The sequence below is a fragment of the Polypterus senegalus genome, chromosome 4 (assembly GCF_016835505.1).
Source record: "Polypterus senegalus isolate Bchr_013 chromosome 4, ASM1683550v1, whole genome shotgun sequence".
NCBI classification, from domain to species: domain Eukaryota; kingdom Metazoa; phylum Chordata; class Cladistia; order Polypteriformes; family Polypteridae; genus Polypterus; species Polypterus senegalus.
In genome coordinates this window covers 240,284,793-240,304,938 of record NC_053157.1, presented here as the reverse complement: position 1 = coordinate 240,304,938, position 20,146 = coordinate 240,284,793, and the positions used below count along the sequence as shown (strand labels likewise).

Below are 20,146 nucleotides of genomic sequence, written 5' to 3'. Positions count from 1 at the left end.
GCATCGGCCCTCATTAACAGATAGTTGGTGGTCACTGGGTCAAGATCAGCTAAATTGGAAGAAACGTACCCCAAAGGTTTTGCGTTTAAGATCCCTTCTACTTCCACTAGAAATGTCCTCAGCCCCTTTTCAGTAACTGTTTGGGACCCCAAGGTTATGTTAAATGCAGCCTTTATCGAACGAATCTCCCGCTCCCAAGCACCACCAAAATGTGGTGCACCTGGTGGATTGAACTGGAACCTAATATTTTGTTTGGCCATGATTGTGCAGGGAACTGGTCCAGCCCTTCTTAATGAGTCAGGACTAATATTAGAAAGGCTAGCTGTCTTTGATTGTGAGTGTTCATAGTCTCTCTCAAGCTGTAGCTTTTTATGAGAATTATTCTGTGCTCCTGTTGAGGTTATCGCTAGTTCTCTACGATTTGGTGTTGCTTAAGCTTGCAGAGTTTGAGGTAAAAACATTCTGCTGGCATCATAATCCTCTTCTTGGTAAATTGTGTGCAGTACTCCTGGCCGCAGTGAAGATGATGCTTCTAGAACCCTGTAGCCTGCATAGCTTAAATCATAATCCTCTAAGTAACGCGGAGGACGCAACTGTCTTCTTGGATAGTTCGCTCCGGCTTGCTGGTTGGAGTAAGGATACGTGTTCCACAGTAACCACTGCAAAATTCCGGCTCGAAGGACCAAAATTGTTGTGGAGAAAGGCAGAAGGCAGACTTGCAATACGCTGTAGTCGCTGTGGTGTGTCGGTTAGAACACAGGAACTAATCCAACCATTTCAGGAACATCGCATTAATGTTGAGATGCCAAAATTTCACATGAAGTAGAACAACTGTACAGGTAGGTGAGTAGGTGTATGTGTGGTTCTAACAGGCAAACAACAAAATAAGACATTTAGTACAAACAGTATATACATGTTATCTCACTATGCTATACACAAATGTCCAATAGGTGGCACTATAGCTTCACACTTTCAACTTAAGGTGTTTGCAATTACAATTTCAATGTGGTAACGTAAGATATTAACCTAACTACTAATTCAGAACAGTTTTCTCTCTAACTTTTAAAACTTAACTTCTAAATATGTACATAAGCACTTACATTTGGTCAACAACGCACAAACTTAAACTTTCTCTAGTGGCTCCAGTAGTTCCAGCTTTCACGAGGTACATCTAACAAACGCACATGCTCACTACACACACCACGGTTTTCACGTGATCATGCTTCAGTACCTTATTATGTGGCGGGTGACCAAGGGAAGGCGACTGGCAAGAGAGGCCGCGGAAAGGCAGCGGAAGTCGGGAGGCTTGGTGGTGGAGTCCCCAATGTGTGCGTCCTGGTCATTGGTGGACATCAAGTCTCGGGACTGGGATGAGTGCCATACCGGAGCCAGGGATCGGGAGGTCTCCAGTCTCGCGAAAGTGTAAGAGGAGGGCAGCTGCAGAGAGCGTCTTGCCTGCTGCTAAGCCCAAATGGGAGAAGCAGGTGAGACGCTAACAGAAACGTTACACCGGATTTGTTGTTTTAAAGATTGCTTCCATGAGAAGATTTTTAACCTCTCGTTTTAAAGGATTGTTTTTTCTTACTGTTGTTTTAACCTCCACGTTTTACCTTTTATGGATTATTTAATGAAGAATTTGGAGCACTGCACTTTACATGGAACACTGTTTTGTTTTGATTGTTTCTTTTAATAAAAGCACTGTTGCACCTTTTGTATACCTTCCCCTTGCTCAGTAATTTGCCTCCATTGACTAGCTCATCGGTGACATTACCGACGGTGTTGGGTTCAAGTGCTTCCAACAGCAATGGGAGTGTGGAGCCAGAACCCACATCGTCACAGGAGATAAAACTAAAAGTGTTTAACAAGCGTAACCTAATAAGTTTAATGTCAGGATTTATTAGCAGCTGATATTGAAAGTGTGGAGTCAGACTGGAGTCACAGGGACCACTCACCTCGTCACAACAGACTGTCATGTGTCACATGGACACACACGGGGACAAACACACACAGCAGGACACAAACAATCAGACTGGGGAGCAACGCTCATCCAGCCTCAATAATTAGTTTAATTTCTGAGAACGGAGAATAAAACATTAAAAGACATCACCATATTTTTTGCTGCGTTCTCAATTTTCATTAAAATGATATATATTTATATTTTATATTCTTTTGCTCTTTATTACAAAACTAGCTGTGCTGCATGTCTAAGATGGGTTGAATTCTAAGTAATCAACGTAGATCTCAGTGTTAATGTCTGCAGTGCACCATCTCTGGGAATGTATTTTGAAATGCATGTAGTAATAAAATGAATTGCAATTATCATTCCAACAGATGGTGCATCACTAATGTTTGTAGTAGTACAGTGCATTAATACAAATGTTTGTGATGTGCCATCTGTTGGAATGACAAATGCAATGCTTATGTCTCTGTTATATGCCATTCTATTGGCAGAGCTGAAGCACAACAAACTGCCGTAGGTCTGGACCAGGAGTTGTGTGCCAGCTGGGAGGTTTACAGGCTGGTATGGTGCCCACTAATCACACTCACCCTAACACACATTCTGTCATTAAACTGCTGGCCGATATCAGAGGTGACGTCTGGTGCTGTGGCTCTGTAACTCGATGATATTGATTAGCATGGGAGTCATAAAAGCTGTGCTAATGTTTGTGAGGCGCCATCTGTTGGAAAGACAGAGACAAAGTGACTGGACAGATACACAGACAGACACACAGACACTTGTCCTTTTATTAATGAGGATTAAATCATAATGTCTTAATATCATCAGAACATTCAAAATATGAGATATGATCAGTGGAATTCACAAATCAAAAGTTACCAAATGAACAGATTTGACAAATTACAGTCATTCATATTTTATTTTGTGTGTTTTGATCTTTTTAGTTTAATAAGCAATTCAAATTGTACAGAGTGTGAAGCATTAACAAGCCATTTATCTCTGTGAATGTAACACCTAATCATAATTAACTAAAGATTAATCTAAAGTAAGTATTCTTTTACACATTAATTATTATTAAACCAAACTGTCCTTTAAGGTGATGTCAATATTCTGAATATTTTTTAGATCTCACCAAACACTTCACATCCTAACTTCTCGTGTGTTTAATATGCAGAGAGGCCACAAGAGGGAGCAGTTTGGCTCCAGAAGAATCAGCTGATGTCACAGCCCTGAAAGTCACAGGAATGTCACTAAGGTGCAAGTCACATGACCAGCGTCTGAGTTGACAGCACATGATGAGGGCCACAGGAGCTGACGTGGAGTCGATTATCAGTGACTGGCGATGTGTTCAGTGTGCTCATCGACTTTTAAGTGACATTTTGCCCTGAATGTGCCCACCTGCCCACCCTGCTGACTGACATTTCCATTTCATTAATCCTGAGCTCTAAAAGCCCCCAAGGTCAGCAGGAGGCGACATCAACCAACACAAACATCAGGCGACAGGACAACATGGCTGTCAGCCTGTAGAGTTTGAACGACTGCCAGTGTGCAGCTGTGACGAGGACCTGAGTGACCAGACAGACCAGTGGCTTTATGAGGTCACACAGCGGGGACTGAAGCAATGGCCGAGGTGACAGGAGAGAGAGAAGGGCAGCAGGGCTTAGGTCAGCAGTGAAGAGCTCATCGGGTGACAACCTGTCTGATGAGCGAATGCTTAAAGAATCAGACGTCAGTCACACATTGAGATACGGATTTGATCAACGAGGAATACAGTCTGTGATCACAGGACGGCCATCAGCGTGTGACGATTCAAAGAGGAGAAAATCAGGAGGGAGGAACAAAATGACAAACACACAAGTGACACACTCGTCTGACTCACTCTGTCTCAGGTCACTCATCTCACCCTTTATCAACCTGACTCTCTTCTCTATCATCTTCACCCCTCACTCTTAATTCACCTTCTCCTCTTCCTTTTAACCCCTGAGACTCCATGAAGATGACAGATTTAGAAGTCACAGTCGCCATCTGCTGGTGAGGCCTGTAATACACAGTGGGGGGGCTGTCAGCCTGGGCCTTCATTGGCTTCTTCACAGAGACTGATGTCAGGTGACACTCCACTCCTTGAGGGGTCCTGAGGGAAATGTAAATGAATCCTGGGAATGTGTGTGTCAGTGGAAAGATAAAAGTGTCCCCAAGTGTCACATCTGATTGTCACTTTGAACACCGACAGTGATGGTGAAATCAGTCAGCTGACTGCGTCTGCTTGAGGTTGGGTGACAGAGGGAACAACAAGGAGGAGGTGCAGTTTAATGTCTAACGTGACACCAAGTGACTCAGTAAAACACCAAACTCCATCAGAATGGCCGACATGTGACTGAGCGGTGAGTCCTCGTGTTAAGACATTCACAGTGAATTCATTCAAAGGTGACAGACCACCAGAGTAACTAATAGAGGGGCAGACAATGTCTGTTCAGAGGCCAGCACTCCAGTCACTTCTGTCACTCTGTGCTCCTTAATAGTCACTGGAATGAGGCTCTTGATACTGAGACTGGCATGTGGTCCTGTTGGAGCAGCACAACTGAAAGGCTATATAGACTGACTGACAGGTGACATTCAGTGACACTCAGAGGACACAGCAGTTGGGGTGTCAGCCTGATGGACATGTGGCTGTGACTCAACAGTGACCTCTGCTGGTCAGACTGGTATTTGTAGGTCTGATGTTTCACCACCCCTCACTATGACACACACACCTGATTTGCTACTCAGATCCAATAATGAAGACCCTGACAGCCGCACTCGCCCCGCATTCTAATCCACAAATTTATTCACAGAGGTGCTGCCCCCCCACCTATAGTGGAAAATTAATTTTGACCCCAAACTACAAACACAAAGACACCTGAGTTTGTGGGTACATCGAGTGAGTGAGTGAGTTGTGGTAATCACAACTCAAAGACACATGATATCCGATATGGTGTTCCACAAGGCTCTATCCTGGGTCAGCTGCTCTTCTCAATCTACATGCTTCCGTTAGGTCAGATTATCTCAGGTTACAACGTGAGCTACCACAGCTATGCTGATGACACACAGCTGTACTTATCAATAGCACCTGATGACACGACTCTCTCGATTCACTAACACAATGTCTTACTGGTATTTCAGAATGGATGAATAGTAATTTTCTCAAACTAAATAAAAATAAAACTGAAATTTTAGTAATTGGCAATAATGGATTCAATGAGGTTATCAGAAATAAACTTGATGCATTAGGATTAAAAGTTAAGACAGAAGTAAAAAACTTAGGGGTAACTGTTGACTGTAATCTGAATATCAAATCACATATTCGTCAGACCACTAGGACAGCATTTTTTCACTTAAGAAACATAAGTAAAGTTAGACCTCTGATATCATTGAAAGATGCTGAGAAATTAATTCACGCTTTTGTTTTCAGTCGACTAGATTATTGTAACGCACTCCTCTCAGGACTACCCAAAAAAGACATAAATCATTTGCAACAAGTGCAGAATGCAGCTGCTAGAATCCTAACTAGGAAAAGAAAATCCGAACACATCTCTCCAGTTTTGATGTCACTACACTGGCTGCCTGTGTCATTCAGGATTGACTATAAAATTCTGCTTATGGTTTATAAAGCCTTAAATAATCTCGCCCCATCTTATATATCGGAATGTCTGACACGTTATATTCCAAATCGTAACCTTAGATCTTCAAATGAGTGTCTCCTTATAATTCCAAAAGCTAAACTTAAAAGAAGTGGTGAGGCAGCCTTCTGCTGTCATGCACCTAAAATCTGGAATAGCCTGCCAATAGGAATTCGCCAGGCTGATACGGTGGAGCACTTTAAAACACTGCTGAAAACACATTACTTTAACATGGCCGTCTCATAACTTCACTTTAACTTAATACTGATACTCTGTATGTTCAATTCATCATAATAACTATTCATAGTGGCTCTAAAATCCATACTGACCCCAACTCTCTTCTGTTTCTTTTCCGGTTTCTTTGTGGTGGCGGCCTGCGCCATCACCACCTACTGAAAGCATCATGATGCTCCAACAATGATGGATGGATTAAAAGCCTGAAGTCTACGTGACCGTCATCATCATGTCCTTCCATGAGAACCCTAAATACAAAGAGGACTGTTTGACTTATGTTAGGTAGATTGCCAAGAGGGGACTGGGCAGTCTCTTGGTCTGGAATCCCTACAGATTTTATTTTTTTTTCTCCAGCCTCTGGAGTTTTATTTATTTTTTTTTTTCTGTCCACCCTGGCCATCGGACCTTACTCTTATTCTATGTTAATTAATGTTGACTTATGTTTATTTTTTATTGTGTCTTCTATTTTTCTATTCTTCATTTTGTAAAGCACTTTGAACTACATTTTTTTTTGTATGAAAATATGCTATATAAAGAAATGTTGTTGTTGTTGTTGTTGAGTGACCGGTGGAGGGTACTGGTCAGTGGTCACATGGTGTCAGAGGGCTGATTGTTACACTGGAGTGAAGACCAACACAAAACGCTGGATAGAGGGGCTCAGTGAAGGAGATGTTGAACCTGTGCAGGAGGGTCATTGTGTGTGAGACGCTATAAAATGACAGAGAGCCACCAGGCCAGTCCAGATACACACCTATTGTGGGGCTGTAGGGGCTGATTACAGTCTGCTGGTAATTGTGAATCACAGAGTACTGGGAATGAGACCACAGCAAACACCAGGACTTGTCGTTGTTTCCAAGGACACACTCCCAGCTCCATCCTTTCCTGCTCAGTCCTTTATATGCGACTCCAATCCTCATGAGGTCTCCACTGCACTCCACCTCCCAGTAACAGCGAGTCCCAGATAGAGCCTCTCTGCAGAGAACTTGGGCATAACTATCAAATCTGTCAGGATGATCAGGACAATCAGTCTCTGTCTCCTCACGTGTCACCTTCTTGTTCTCTTCACACAGATGGAGGTCTCTGTGTGCCGTGTTGATGTCCAGTGTGAGGGTACAGAAGTCTGAAAGGAGAGAAAAGAAACGAGTGAAGAAATCTGGGAGTGTGTAACGGGACTGCGGAGCACAACACAGACAATTAACAAGAACCAATCAGGAGCTGTGAAGACGAGACACTAATAGTAAAGAGCTCATCTGATTGGACAGAATCTGTGGGGGTTAAAGTCATCTCAGTCGTCACAAAATATGATAAACAACATAAGGTCACCATTGAGGTCAGAGTTCTGATGGACTGTCCACACTGACCGCTGGCTTTATTAAATTACATGTTTTATTGTCACAGTCCACCTCTTTAATTTAAAATCAATCAACTGTCACACTTCACAACCACATAAATTATTTGCATAAAAGCTGCAATCAGCATTTACTTTTTTTTATCTATCTATCTATCTATCTATCTATCTATCTATCTATCTATCTATCTATCTATCTATCTATCTATCTATCTATTATATAGTGCCTTTCTCATCTGTCATTGTGTCTCTCTTTCTTTCTTTCGTGTGTTTCCTGTCATCTCTTTTTATTATTTGACTGTCATTCTTATCCAAATTGACTCCCATCATCTGAGATTCCATTGTTTCCTTTTCTTTTCTTTGTCCAATCAGGCGCAGGCAGGTGAAGTGACTTGCTGAGGTCACACAGTGGTGTCAGTAGTGGGATTTGAACCCACAACCTCAGGGTTTGAACTCCAAAGTCTTCACCACCACACCAGACTGCATTTTCTCCTTCATTTAAACTCTACTTCTTTTTATCTGAGGTCAACTTTACTTGGGTGGTCTCATCGATTGGTGAGCTACAGTCCTGTGGACCCTCAAACATCTTGAGAATATTAGCAGCTGTGCTCACTAACCATGATGTTCTGTGGAGGTGGTCTTGTACTCTTCACGTTGACCACCCTTGGCTGTGTCCTTCTTCATCTCCTCCTCTTCTCTTGTCCTCATTCAGTGTGAGGCACACAATCACACAACACAGCAGAGTGAGGACTTGACTGAGTGACTGAAGACCCCGGTGATACTCATTAGAGGACTCAGTCAGCTTAAGATGTCACGACAGTCCAGTGGGGTCTTTGAACTTCTAAGGACCCCCAATAATTTTCTCTGCCATTTCATTTCTTTTAATGTTTTAAATTTGTGAAGTTGAGAACCCAAAGCAAAGTGTCTGCTCTGTGGAGTAAAGAATGGAGGATGACGAGGACTTTTGTCAGCTTTAACTTATTTCAACTACAATTGTCCTTCATTAGTAAACTAATACGGTGTCTGTAAATACAGTCGTGTGATAAAGTAAGTGCACACCATGATGTGGATTTTATTTTTTCATTTCCTCTTTTAACATTTCTGAACACATCAAGACTCGGGTTCAACAGACAGCTTTGGTGATTCCCTGCCTGAGTCTCTCTATCCCAAAATGCACCAGTCACAGGACCCCCATCACTCTCAGCCCCTCAGTCACACGACACTCAGACTTTCATATCCTAAGCCTGTCCTGCTCTATTAAAACTTCAATGATTTTTATTGTGATGATCCATTCAGTCAAATCACAAACTCACATTTAAAAAAGTCGTCTCTGCTCTGAGGTTCAGGAGGCTGGAGGGCGAAAACTGGAGCTTCATGAGCTGAAAAGAAAAAGAAAGAGAAGAAGAATGGAAACTGTGAAGATGGCATTGTGGGTCTTAGTTTAGATCATAAACACGAATTACAAATGCAGAAGAGTTAAAATAAAACATTTATAAAATATACAAGGGCTGGCAAATTAGGCCAAATATTGATCTGAATATTCATATTAATAATAAATATACAGGGAGTCAGAGAGTATTGAGACCCCCTCACTTTCTGCACACTTTACTGTGTTGTTGATTTAATTTTAAATGGATTAATGTGCCTTTTGTGCTCATCAGTCTACACTCAGTAACCCATAATGACAAAGTGAGCGCAGGTCTTCAGAAAGGTCTGCACATTTATTACAAATCAAAACTGAAACGTCTCCTTCCTAAAAGTATTCAGACACTTAATTCAGGTCCTCTTTATATTTGACTGCACTTCTCCTCCCCTCAGTTCTGACCTGTCACTCTGTCCCCATAGCCTGATGCTGTCACCAACATCTTCACTGTAGAGATGGCATTAGGCAGGTGGTGAGCAGTGCCTGGTCCTCTCCAGACATTCTGCTTGGTCTTCTGTATAAAGAGCTCAATGTTTGCCTCATCAGATCTTTTAATCTTTCCCTTGATGCTCTCAGCCTGTCATTTGTCTTTTACTCGAGAGTATCTTCTGCCTGGCCAATCCACCATAAACACTTGATTTGTGGAGCGCTGCTGAGATGGCCGTCCTTCCTACAGTTTCTCTCATCTCAACAGAGGACGTCAGAGGACAACTGGGACCTTTTTTGGGAAAGGCCGCGTTTCTTCAAGCGGAATGGACTACATCCGAATAGATTTGGCGCCCGGGTCCTCTATGAAAACATCGCTAAGGTAATTCGTCTATCTTGACTGTCTATTTCTACTGTAAACCCCTTCCGTAATGCTACTGCTTTGCTAGGACATAATGGCTTAACACATTCTTCCGTAAAAGTGCACAACATTAATAATTTAATAACCAATCCTAATGCACGTAAAAAAACTAGGAAGTGCGGCATAAACACCAATAATTTAATTGCAATTACTACTTCAGATCAACAATGCATTAAAACTATAAAAACAGATTATAGATTACATAAAAATTACACACAGAGGGGACTGGGTGGTCTCATGGTCTGGAATCCCAGCCGTCTGGAGTTTTTGTTTTTTCTGTCCCCCCTGGCCATTGGACCTTACTCTTATTCGATGTTAATTAAGGTTGATTTATTTTGTTTTCTTATTGTGTCATTTATTTTTCTATTCTTTATTATGTAAAGCACTTTGAGTACTGTTTGTATGAAAATGTGCTATATAAATAAATGTTGTTGTTGTTGTTGTTAACAAAAATAACTTAGTTTTTGTTCTGAATACCAATAACGAGCATAGAAATCAGCTCTGCCCCTCTGAATCATTAAATATGGCACTATTAAATGTTAGAGCTTTAACTAACGACATTTTTTATAAACGATCTTATTAGTGATAGAAAGATTGATTTTATTGTGCTAAATGAAACATGGCTTAATTCAAATGGGGAGGCAGTTTTAATCGAATCTGCGCCTCCGGATTACAGTTTTACTCGTGCAGACCACCAGGGAAAAAAGGGGGGGCGACTTGGCAAACACTTACCGAGCCGATTAAAATGTAAAGATGTTAGTTTTGGTAAATTTAAGTCCTTTGAGTATCTCGCCGTTGTTATCCATGGATATTCTCACGTTCTCGTATTATCCGTGTATAGACATCCTAAATATAACGCGTCTTTCCTTGAGGAATTCTCTGACTTAATGTCAATTTTAGTTATAAACTATGACGCACTCTTAATAGTCGGCAACTTTAACTTTCATATCGACAATCAGTGTGACCAAAAGGTAAAGGAATTCATGAACCTCCTGGACTCTTTTGATTTGAGACAGCTAGTTAATCAGCCTACACATAAAGCAGGTCATACGTTAGACTTAGTGATTACTAAAGGACTGAAAGTTGATCATTTGTAGATCATTGATATTGGTCTATCAGACCATTTTCTTCTACTATTTAATATAGAAATAATGATAGAAAACATTCATAAGAAGCATATTGTTAAAAAACGCTTCTTTGACTCATCAGCAGCTTTAAAACTTACAAACATTCTAAGCAATCAGTCCGTTTATAGTGCCAACTACAATAGTGAGGATAATGTAAATAGTAAAGTGGAAAACTTTAATTCTAAAGTAAGAACTGCTGTTGACATAGTTGCACCTGAAAAGACAGTGAAAAAATCTTCTAGCATTGTTATACCTTGGAAGACCCAAAGAGTGTCTGATTTAAAGAGAACATGCCGTAGAGCTGAGCGTCAATGGAGGAAGACTAAACTTACTATCCACCATGAAATATTAAAAGTCAAAATAACAGAATACAATAACACTGTCCGTCTTGAGAGACGCTGCTATTTCTCTAAGATTATAAATAACAATGCTAGTAATCCCAGAGTCTTATTTTCTACAATTGATCGCCTACTAAACCCAGGTAGCTCAAAGGTATGCCCCCAGAATACTTCCAGTGAAACCTGTGAGAACATTGCTGTATTTTCCACTCAAAAAATTAATGATATTAGAGATAACATAGTATATCTCCCCAACACTGCAGAACCTCCAAAGCCCCACTACTCCGTTATAAACAAATTAAATGCTCTCACCAGGATAGATTTACCTGAATTACATAGTATAATCGCTCAACTGAAACCCTCCACCTGCGTCCTTGATCCAATACCAACCAGGTTTTTCAAAGAAATATCAGACGTTCTAATTGACAATATTCTGGACATAGTAAATTCGTCATTAGATACGGGGGTCTTCCCAGGTTGTCTTAAGACTTCTGTAGTTAAACTCCTACTCAAGAAAAATAATCTTGACCCCTCTGCCTTTGAAAATTTTAGACCCATCTCTAACCTGCCCTTCTTAAGTAAAATTCTATGGAAGGCAGTCATTATGCAATTAAATGACCACCTCAATAAACCAGCTATTCTTGATAAATTTCAGTCAGGCTTCAGAACAAATCACAGCACAGAAACTGCACTCATTAAAATAGTAAATGTCTTGCGAGTGAACGCAGACAGAGGCCATTTATCTGTTCTCATCCTCTTAGATCTGAGTGCTGCATTTGACACCATTGATCACAACATTCTTAGAAACCACCTTAGTCAATGGGTGGGCCTCTCTGGCAGGGTCTTAAATTGGTTTGAATCCTACTTAACAGGGAGAAAATTCTTTGTGAGTTGTGGTAATCAAATCTCAAAGACACATGATATCCGATATGGTGTTCCACAAGGCTCTATCCTGGGTCTGCTGCTCTTCTCAATCTACATGCTTCCGTTAGGTCAGATTATCTCAGGTTACAACGTCAGTTACCACAGCTATACTGATGACACACAGCTGTACTTATCTATAGCACCTGATGACTCCGACTCTCTCGATTCACTAACACAATGTCTTACTGGTATTTCTGAATGGATGAATAGTAATTTTCTCAAACTAAATAAAAAGAAAACTGAAATTTTAGTAATTGGCAATAATGGATTCAATGAGGTTATCAGAAATAAACTTGATGCATTAGGATTAAAAGTTAAGACGGAAGTAAAAAACTTAGGGGTAACTGTTGACTGTAATCTGAATTTTAAATCGCATATTCATCAGATCACTAGGACAGCATTTTTCACTTAAGAAACATAGCAAAAGTTAGACCTCTTATATCATTGAAAGATGCTGAGAAATTAATTCATGCTTTTTTTAACTAGGAAAAGAAAATCCGAGCACATCTCTCCAGTTTTGATGTCACTACACTGGTTACCTGTGTCATTCAGGATTGACTTTAAAATTCTGCTTATGGTTTATAAAGCTTTAAATAATCTCACCCCATTTTACATATTGGAATGTCTGGCACCTTATATTCCAAATCGTTACCTCAGAACCTTTAAATGAGTGTCTGCTTAGAATTCCAAAAGCTAAACTTAAAAGAAGTGGTGAGGCGGCCTTCTGCTGTTATGCACCTAAAATCTGGAATAGCCTGCCAATAGGAATTCGCCAGGCTGATACGGTGGAGCACTTTAAAACACTGCTGAAAACACATTACTTTAACATGGCCTTTTTATAACTTCACTTTAACTTAATCCTGATACTCTGTATGTTCAATTCACCACAATAACTATTCATAGTGGCTCTAAAATCTGTACTAACCCCTACTCTCCCTTCTGTTTCTTTTTCCGGTTTCTTTGTGGTGGCGGCCTGCGCCACCTCCACCTACTCAAAGCATCAGGATGCACCAACATTGATGGACTGAAAGTCAAAAGTCTACGTGACCATCATCATCAGGTCCTTCTATGAAAGCCCTAAATACAAAGAGGACTGTTTCATTTATGTTAGGTAGATTGCCCAGAGGGGACTGGGCGGTCTCGTGGTCTGGAATCCATGCAGATTTTATTTTTGTTTTCTCCAGCCGTCTGGAGTTTTTTTTTCTGTCCACCCTGGCATTCGGACCTTACTTATTCTATGTTAAATAGTGCTGACTTATTTTTATTTTTTACTGTGTCTTCTGTTTTCCTATTCTTTATTTTGTAAAGCACTTTGAGCTACATTTTTTTTTTGTTAGAAAATGTGTTATATAAATAAATGTTGTTGTTGTTGTTGTCTGAAGTTCGGTTTTTGGTCACCTCCTTGGCCAAGGCCCTTCCTTCCCAGTTACTCAGACTGGCCATCTCTTGAAAGTGTCCTGGTGGTTTCAAACGTCTTCCATTTCACAATTCTTGAGACCGCTGTGCTCCTGGGAACACTCAAATCTTTACAAATGGCTTTATCTCTTGTGCTGATCTACTCCTCACCACAATTTGATCACAGAGGTCTACAGAAGGTCCTTTGAACCCCATGGCTGGGTTTTTGTCCTGACATACAATGTCTTAAATATTCTGTATTTTATAAATATTGACAAGCAGGTACAGTTCTTCACATCTTCAGAGGTCCATCTAGTTAAGAAATCCCACCCTGAGTCATTAGGGTGCTGCTCCTGCTAACGTCATCACTTCAGTGAGTTCACAGGCCACAAGACGAGTGACGTCACTTCCACAGCCCTCTAATTAAGCTCCGCCTCTTCAGTGACACCACTATAAAATGTCACCAGAAGTGGGTGTTCATTACAGATCTGTGACTGAGGAAGACGGAGCTCCGACTCACAGGTGACTTTAACTTGACAGCCTTTGATTGCAGCAGACGTCATCATTGTGCTCCGTCTTTGTGCTTTTTATTTCATCTTCATCATTAAATGGGGTATTTCAGGGTGGTACCCCAACTCTTTGTGCCCACTCTCTCTGCTTATTTCACAATACACACATACAATAAATGACTAATGTGGTGGACGGCTGTGATGGACCCTGTTCCCTTGGCTGCTTGACCTTAGTTTGTGTTTAAATGAATCGCTGTCTTTATGTGTAAACGTACGTAATTCATAATTTATAAAGTGTTTTTTACTCTGAGGCTGCACTCACTGAAATGTTCAGGTGGTCCTCAAGTACTCAGAGTTCTGACGCAGTCCTACAATTTGCTTATCTTCAAAACTGAAATATGTCAAATAAAATGCTTTTGGTGTGTAAACTCCTCTTAAATGTCGGTGGGAGACACGACTTCTGAGCAAACAACAGCACGCATATAAAACACGAGAGCCCAGGGGGAGCACTGCTGAAAATGGATGAACGTGAACTTTTAACGTGGACTCCATCCAGCAGAATGTAATGGACAGCAAAGACAGCAGGAGCAGATTGAGATGTTCTGATGTTATAAAGCACTGACGCTGAGCTCAATTTGAGTCCATTAACGTCTTCTCTGTTCTCAGATAAACAATTCATTTGTGCTCTGAGCCGGCTTAGCCATTTAAAACACATTTCTGTTCATTAATCTTTAGGTGAGCAAAGCAAAGGAAATAAAAAGAATCTCAAAGTTAAGTGAAAAAAGGACTTTTAGGAGAGTATATGGAAAAGTATAAGGAGTGTAACATTTCAAGTTAAAATTCTAAAACATCTGATTAAACACAGCTGATTATTTAGAGAGTTTGTTATCACTCAGCTAATCAAAGTGAAAGGCGCTATATAGTAAAAAATAATAAACAGCAAAGGATGGCAGATAAATGTTAAAGAGCAGATCTTCTTCAGTGTCCTCTTATTGTCACTCTGGTCCCCCTAATGGACTTCAATAACAAACACAATGTCACCAGACGCTGTACCTGATGGAGTCCTTGCCATGATGTCCCACTGACTGATCTTCTTCAGACTCTTTGTCAGACCTGACAGCTCCTTTCTCAGGTCCTCAGATGAGAACTCAGCGGAGACAGTGAAGCTCAGCCAGTCTCCATCAGCAGGAAGGACACAGCGAGAGGAGAAAGTCTGCATCAGGAGAGAAGAGGGGACAAGATTTCAGAAAGAAGACATTAAAAAGTAAGTAATGCTGATAAGAGGGGCTCTTCTGAATGAAGGATCAGTGTGGTGGGCAGTCAGCGTGGGTTTAGATGGTGAGAACGCCTGTCATTGACTTGTTGGTTATTTAGGAGAGAATATTTGGTGGAGTGTAGTGGAGCATCAGAGATTATCAACCTTAACTATCAATGAGCTTTTCACACAGGACTCCATGAGAGGAGAGTCAAGGGATCACAGTCAAGGGACTGAGGGGGCAGGTGTGTCCAGAATTGACTTAGCACACAAAACAAGGCGTTCAGCTTTTTATGGTTCTGAGTCAAACCTAATTAAATTAAATTAAATGTAAAGACTAACACATGTAAGGAGAAAGCTCTTTAATATGATTATACAATTGAAGGTCTGCAGCTCAGAAGTGAGGAAATCCTGAGATCTTTTGTGTCTTCATCACCATCGTCATCAACCATACAAATGAGAGAAAGCTACGGCAAGTGGAGTTATTTAGCAACCACCATGTGTGGAGTGTAAATCAAGAAGAGAATCTCCCTAAAGTCTGTGAAATACAGTCAACATCAGGACTGTTGTGTGGATTGTGAGTTAAAAGTACATGAGAAAGATGAGAGATGAGAGACGGGACTGGACTGTTTGGTCTGAGCTGTGAAGAAATGCTGAAGGATTTGAATCTCATCAATTTAAGGGATGGAGACATCAGGAGGTAGCCTGGCAGAAGAGTTGGCACCATCCTTTATTAGATGTCATCTTTTGCACTTCATAAAAAATTCACTTTTTCATACAGACAGCTGTTGATTCATCGATTTGTCATGCAGTTGAAGTTACCAACTTTGAGATATTTGTAAAAAAGAATATTTGAAATGTTAAGGAAATATGAAAAGATGTTTTGTGTTGGGCTGAATGGTCTGTTCTTCTCATGTTGTACAAACTCCTCAGATCTTTTCAAATTTCTCTCTAAATGTTCTCCAGTCCCACACATCCCAGTCTGATCAGACTCCCTGTGAAGTGTCGCTATCACCTGTAGGAAGTGGAGATGGTCCTTGGTCTCTGAAAGCTCCTTCAGCTCATCTTCTCTCCTCTTAAGCTCCTCAATCTCCTTCTCCAGTTGCTCCATGACTCCTTCAGCCTTCTCCTTTTCTCTCTTTTCTTGTTCTTTGATCCTCTCAGTCAGTTTCCTGTGGGCTTCCTCAATGCACAATATCAGAGCAGTGAAGCTCTTCTCATTTTCTTCCACCTCTCTTACCACAGACATCTGAATAAACAGGATAAAGATTTAGAATTGAGTCACCTGATAAGAATAACCAATCATGAGGCATATTTGTTGTGATTTTAATGTTGTTAAGGACAGTTTGAATTGGCTGGAGTTACTGGTGGTACTATATTTGCAGAAGGAATGTCAGTTGTAGACTGACTCCCATACAACATGTTCCCTCCTTTATGCTGAGTAACATCATCACTCTGCTGTTGTTACTATTAAGACTGAGATAGATAGATAGATAGATAGATAGATAGATAGATAGATAGATAGATAGATAGATAGATAGATAGATAGATAGATAGATAGATAGATAGATAGATAGATAGATAGATAGATAGATAGATAGAAAATGGCCCTCATAGAATCTTTAATTAATTAAAGATTTATTCTTCATAAAGTTGTATTCCAAATACACAGACACTCTTTTGAGTCAAACAAGTCAATCCAAAACAAACAAAATTTCCAAACAAAATCCAAAGACAGTTGTTGAAAAACAAAGCATAGGCTAAAAAATCCAGAAAATCACAAAAGCATAAGGCACAGATAAAAGAATACAAGAACGTAACAAACTCGCAGAGCACATTCACAATGAAACTGTGGGAGACCCTTGGGTTTTATAGGGTGGAAGGGAAGCTCCTGGTGGTGACTGGCAGATAGTCCACCTCTTGATGAGCCACACAAAAACCACATGGAACATAACAAAGGCAGCTTATACACAAAATCAAATACAAACAAATCAACATTAACATAAATAAATAACAAAAAAGACATGAAACAATACTTTGAACAACATCTAGTGGAAGGAATCTTAACTGGAAAATGTCACAGTCATCATGGATGTAGAGTGGGGATTTCATGCATCAGTAATAAGCTGGAATTCTAGGAAGAAACAACAAAAGTAGATGAGCGTAGAAACATAAACCAAAGTGAAGGTCGGTGTGGGTGAGGTTGGCTGTCCTTCACTTCCACATCTTCAGCTGTCACTTATTTATCTGGATTGGATTACACAGTATTGAGTGACAGATTGTGCCCCGCCTACTTTCTTTGAACTGAAAACACGCCCCACTGGTCTGGACAGGCTATGTGTTTAGTACTTTACTACACTCGCTGCTGTTTGTCTGTTTAATGCAAGTCTGTGTTAAATAAATTAGATTGGATAAGTTTGGTCTGTCTGGGCACAGAAATGTGTGTGAAGAGTTCTGTCTCAGCTGGATGAAAACTTTCACATAAATGAATCCTGACAGAACTGGGCATCGGAGAGTGTGCTACCATAGACAGTCTGCCAGCTCATTCCAGGGTCAGAGCTACACTAGTGATCACAATGGAAGCCAATCTGGGTTTTTTTCCAATTAAACCAAACTGAAATGTGAGGATGTAGTAGAAGATCTGGAATAACTGGAAGAAACCCACTGAAATACTGGAAGAAGGGGTAAACTCCACATAGAAAGTGAATGGAGGACAGTGGATCTGAGAAAGTTTACAGAAGCTACAGACCTCCAACCCATTTATTTTCCAGAAGAAATCCTAATCAGTCTTGAGGAGTCAGACAGCATCTCAGCAACATATAAAAACATTTCAAAGAATCTCCCCCTTAAGGGTCTTCGGATATGGCAGGAAAAGGACCTTTTAATGAATATCTCAGAAAAGGAGTGGAAGTCAGTCATGCATAGAATACACTCTACCTCCATATGTGCGAAGTATTCAACCATCTGACTACAACTCTTTCATCGATCACATTTATCTCATTTTAAATTGGGAAGAATCGAACCTGCGACTGTGGAAATCGAGGTCCAGTCTGTCTGTACCACATGTTTTGGGAGGACAACAAAGTAAAATCATTTAGGGCCAAAATGTTTGAATCTTTTACCAGACAGCCGTGGGGTCACAATCACTCCTAACTCACTAACAGCTGTGGTTGGTGGGCTACCAGAGGGGCCTAAAGTGGAGGAGGACACATTGACTGTAACTGCCTTTACCACATTGTGAGCTCATGGACTTATCCTGCTGAACTCGAAGACCCCCAGCCCACCTGTGATAAGTCACTGGGTCACTGATGTTTGACATTAAAAAAACAAATTCTCACTTAGAAGATCTGCTCAAAACCTTTATAAAATATGGCAAGATCAAATTAATAAAACTTTAAAATAATCATCCATAGCAGGGGAAAAGGAAATTCTGCCTTTTTATTTATTTATTTATTTATTTATTTATTTATTTATTTTTCTAAATTGTCAGGAATTTTGGCCCAACTCTCGGCTCTTCTCTCTTTTTCTGTGTTGCGGTGTGAATCCTGTTTGGTAGTTTTTTATTTTTTGATTTTTTTTGTTTGTTTAGATTTCTGTTTTAACTTTCTGATTTTTTGTTATTTTTTATTTTGACTTTGAAAGTCATTTGTTGTATAAGTTGATCTTGATTGTATGCAATGCTATTTTTAAAATAAAAACAACTTGGACCATTAATGGATGTTGTGCCCGCTGATCTAATTCAGAGCATCAGCGTCGACCTTCAGTGTAAGTTTCTGTCAGTAGAGTTAAGTCTCCTTTAAGCAGCTGATGGAATATCAGAGGACTTTAGGGTGACGCTGTCTGAGTCTCCACTGAATAACACCTGGTATTCTGTCAACAGTGAAAGGCAATGAAGGACACCACAACACGTCTTCTCTAACTCTACCTTCTCGTGTTCCTACTCATCATCACCAGTGAAGCTCTGCTGTTCTTTAAGTTCTAATCTTTTTTCTCCTCTCTTTGATATGAAGTGTTGTCTTCCTATTCCACTCACCTTCATCTCCTCCATCGTCCTCCTCGTGTCCTTCAATGTCTTCTCTCTCTCCTCAAGTCTCCTCTTGATGTCACTCAGTGTCGCCCCCAGCTGTTTCTGTTTGGACACACAAGAGGACACGCGTGATCAGATTAGAATTCACGTTCACTTTGTGATTTCTTCTTCTCTTTCTTTCTCCTGATATTTTCACAACATTTTTGTTTGACATTTCATGACAGAACTTAGATTTGATTTAACAAACAGGAATGACAATAAAGATTAAAAGAAAGGTTTAATTCAATTGATGTAAGATTGAGTTTGGGTTTGAAGAGTGTGTCAAATACAGCAGACAGTTTGAATGCACACCAGTGTGTGAGTTAGTTATTGATGTTTAGAAGACATCACATCGACAAACTGGGAAATGTGAAGTTCACACAACACCAAAAATAATAAAAACAAACTGGAGTGTAAATTAAAGAAACTGGTGAAAGGCCAGGAGGACTAAGGCCGTGGTTATACTTCACGTGACACTTGCTGCAGTAAACGCTCTTGCTATGCTAGTATTTGACTGTTTATACTGAGCGTCTACTTTACGTAAAACTGGAGGAATCCAGCAGGTGGCAGTGCAAGTTATCATCACGGTGAGAACAGGCTTGGCTTCTCTGTGTTGTGAATTGCCTGGAACACCCATTAAATTCCGATGACACTTTACATCAATATGTCTGAAAAGGATGTTTAATGATTAAATCCATCAATCCAGGGATGTGTCCATTCCAGCAAGCATTGCGCACGAGGCAGAAACAATCCCTGGATGGTGTATCACAAGATGAAAACAAGCACACACATACACTGGAGTCATTTAACGGCACCAAATCCCCAAATCTGCATGTCTTTGGAAGGAAACCCGAGCACACTGTGGAAACCCAGCAAGAAAACATGTAAACCTCAAGCAGGGAGCACCAGCAATGTGACTTCGTGCAAGACAGCAGTGCTATCGCTCCGCCACTGTGTCACACCCATGTTTGTAATTTTCAAAAGTATTTGTTATTTAAATGAAATTAACAATTTATTTGTAAAATGTAACATACATACTTTATTGCATTTCACCATGAAAGTGATAT

At 40.4% G+C, this 20,146-nt stretch overlaps 1 pseudogene; it reads right to left on the bottom strand.

Annotated features, from left to right (window-relative positions):
* Nucleotides 1-6,395: 6,395 nt before the first annotated feature.
* The window catches only part of LOC120528946, a 72,207-nt pseudogene continuing 58,456 nt past the window's right edge, over nt 6,396-20,146 (bottom strand).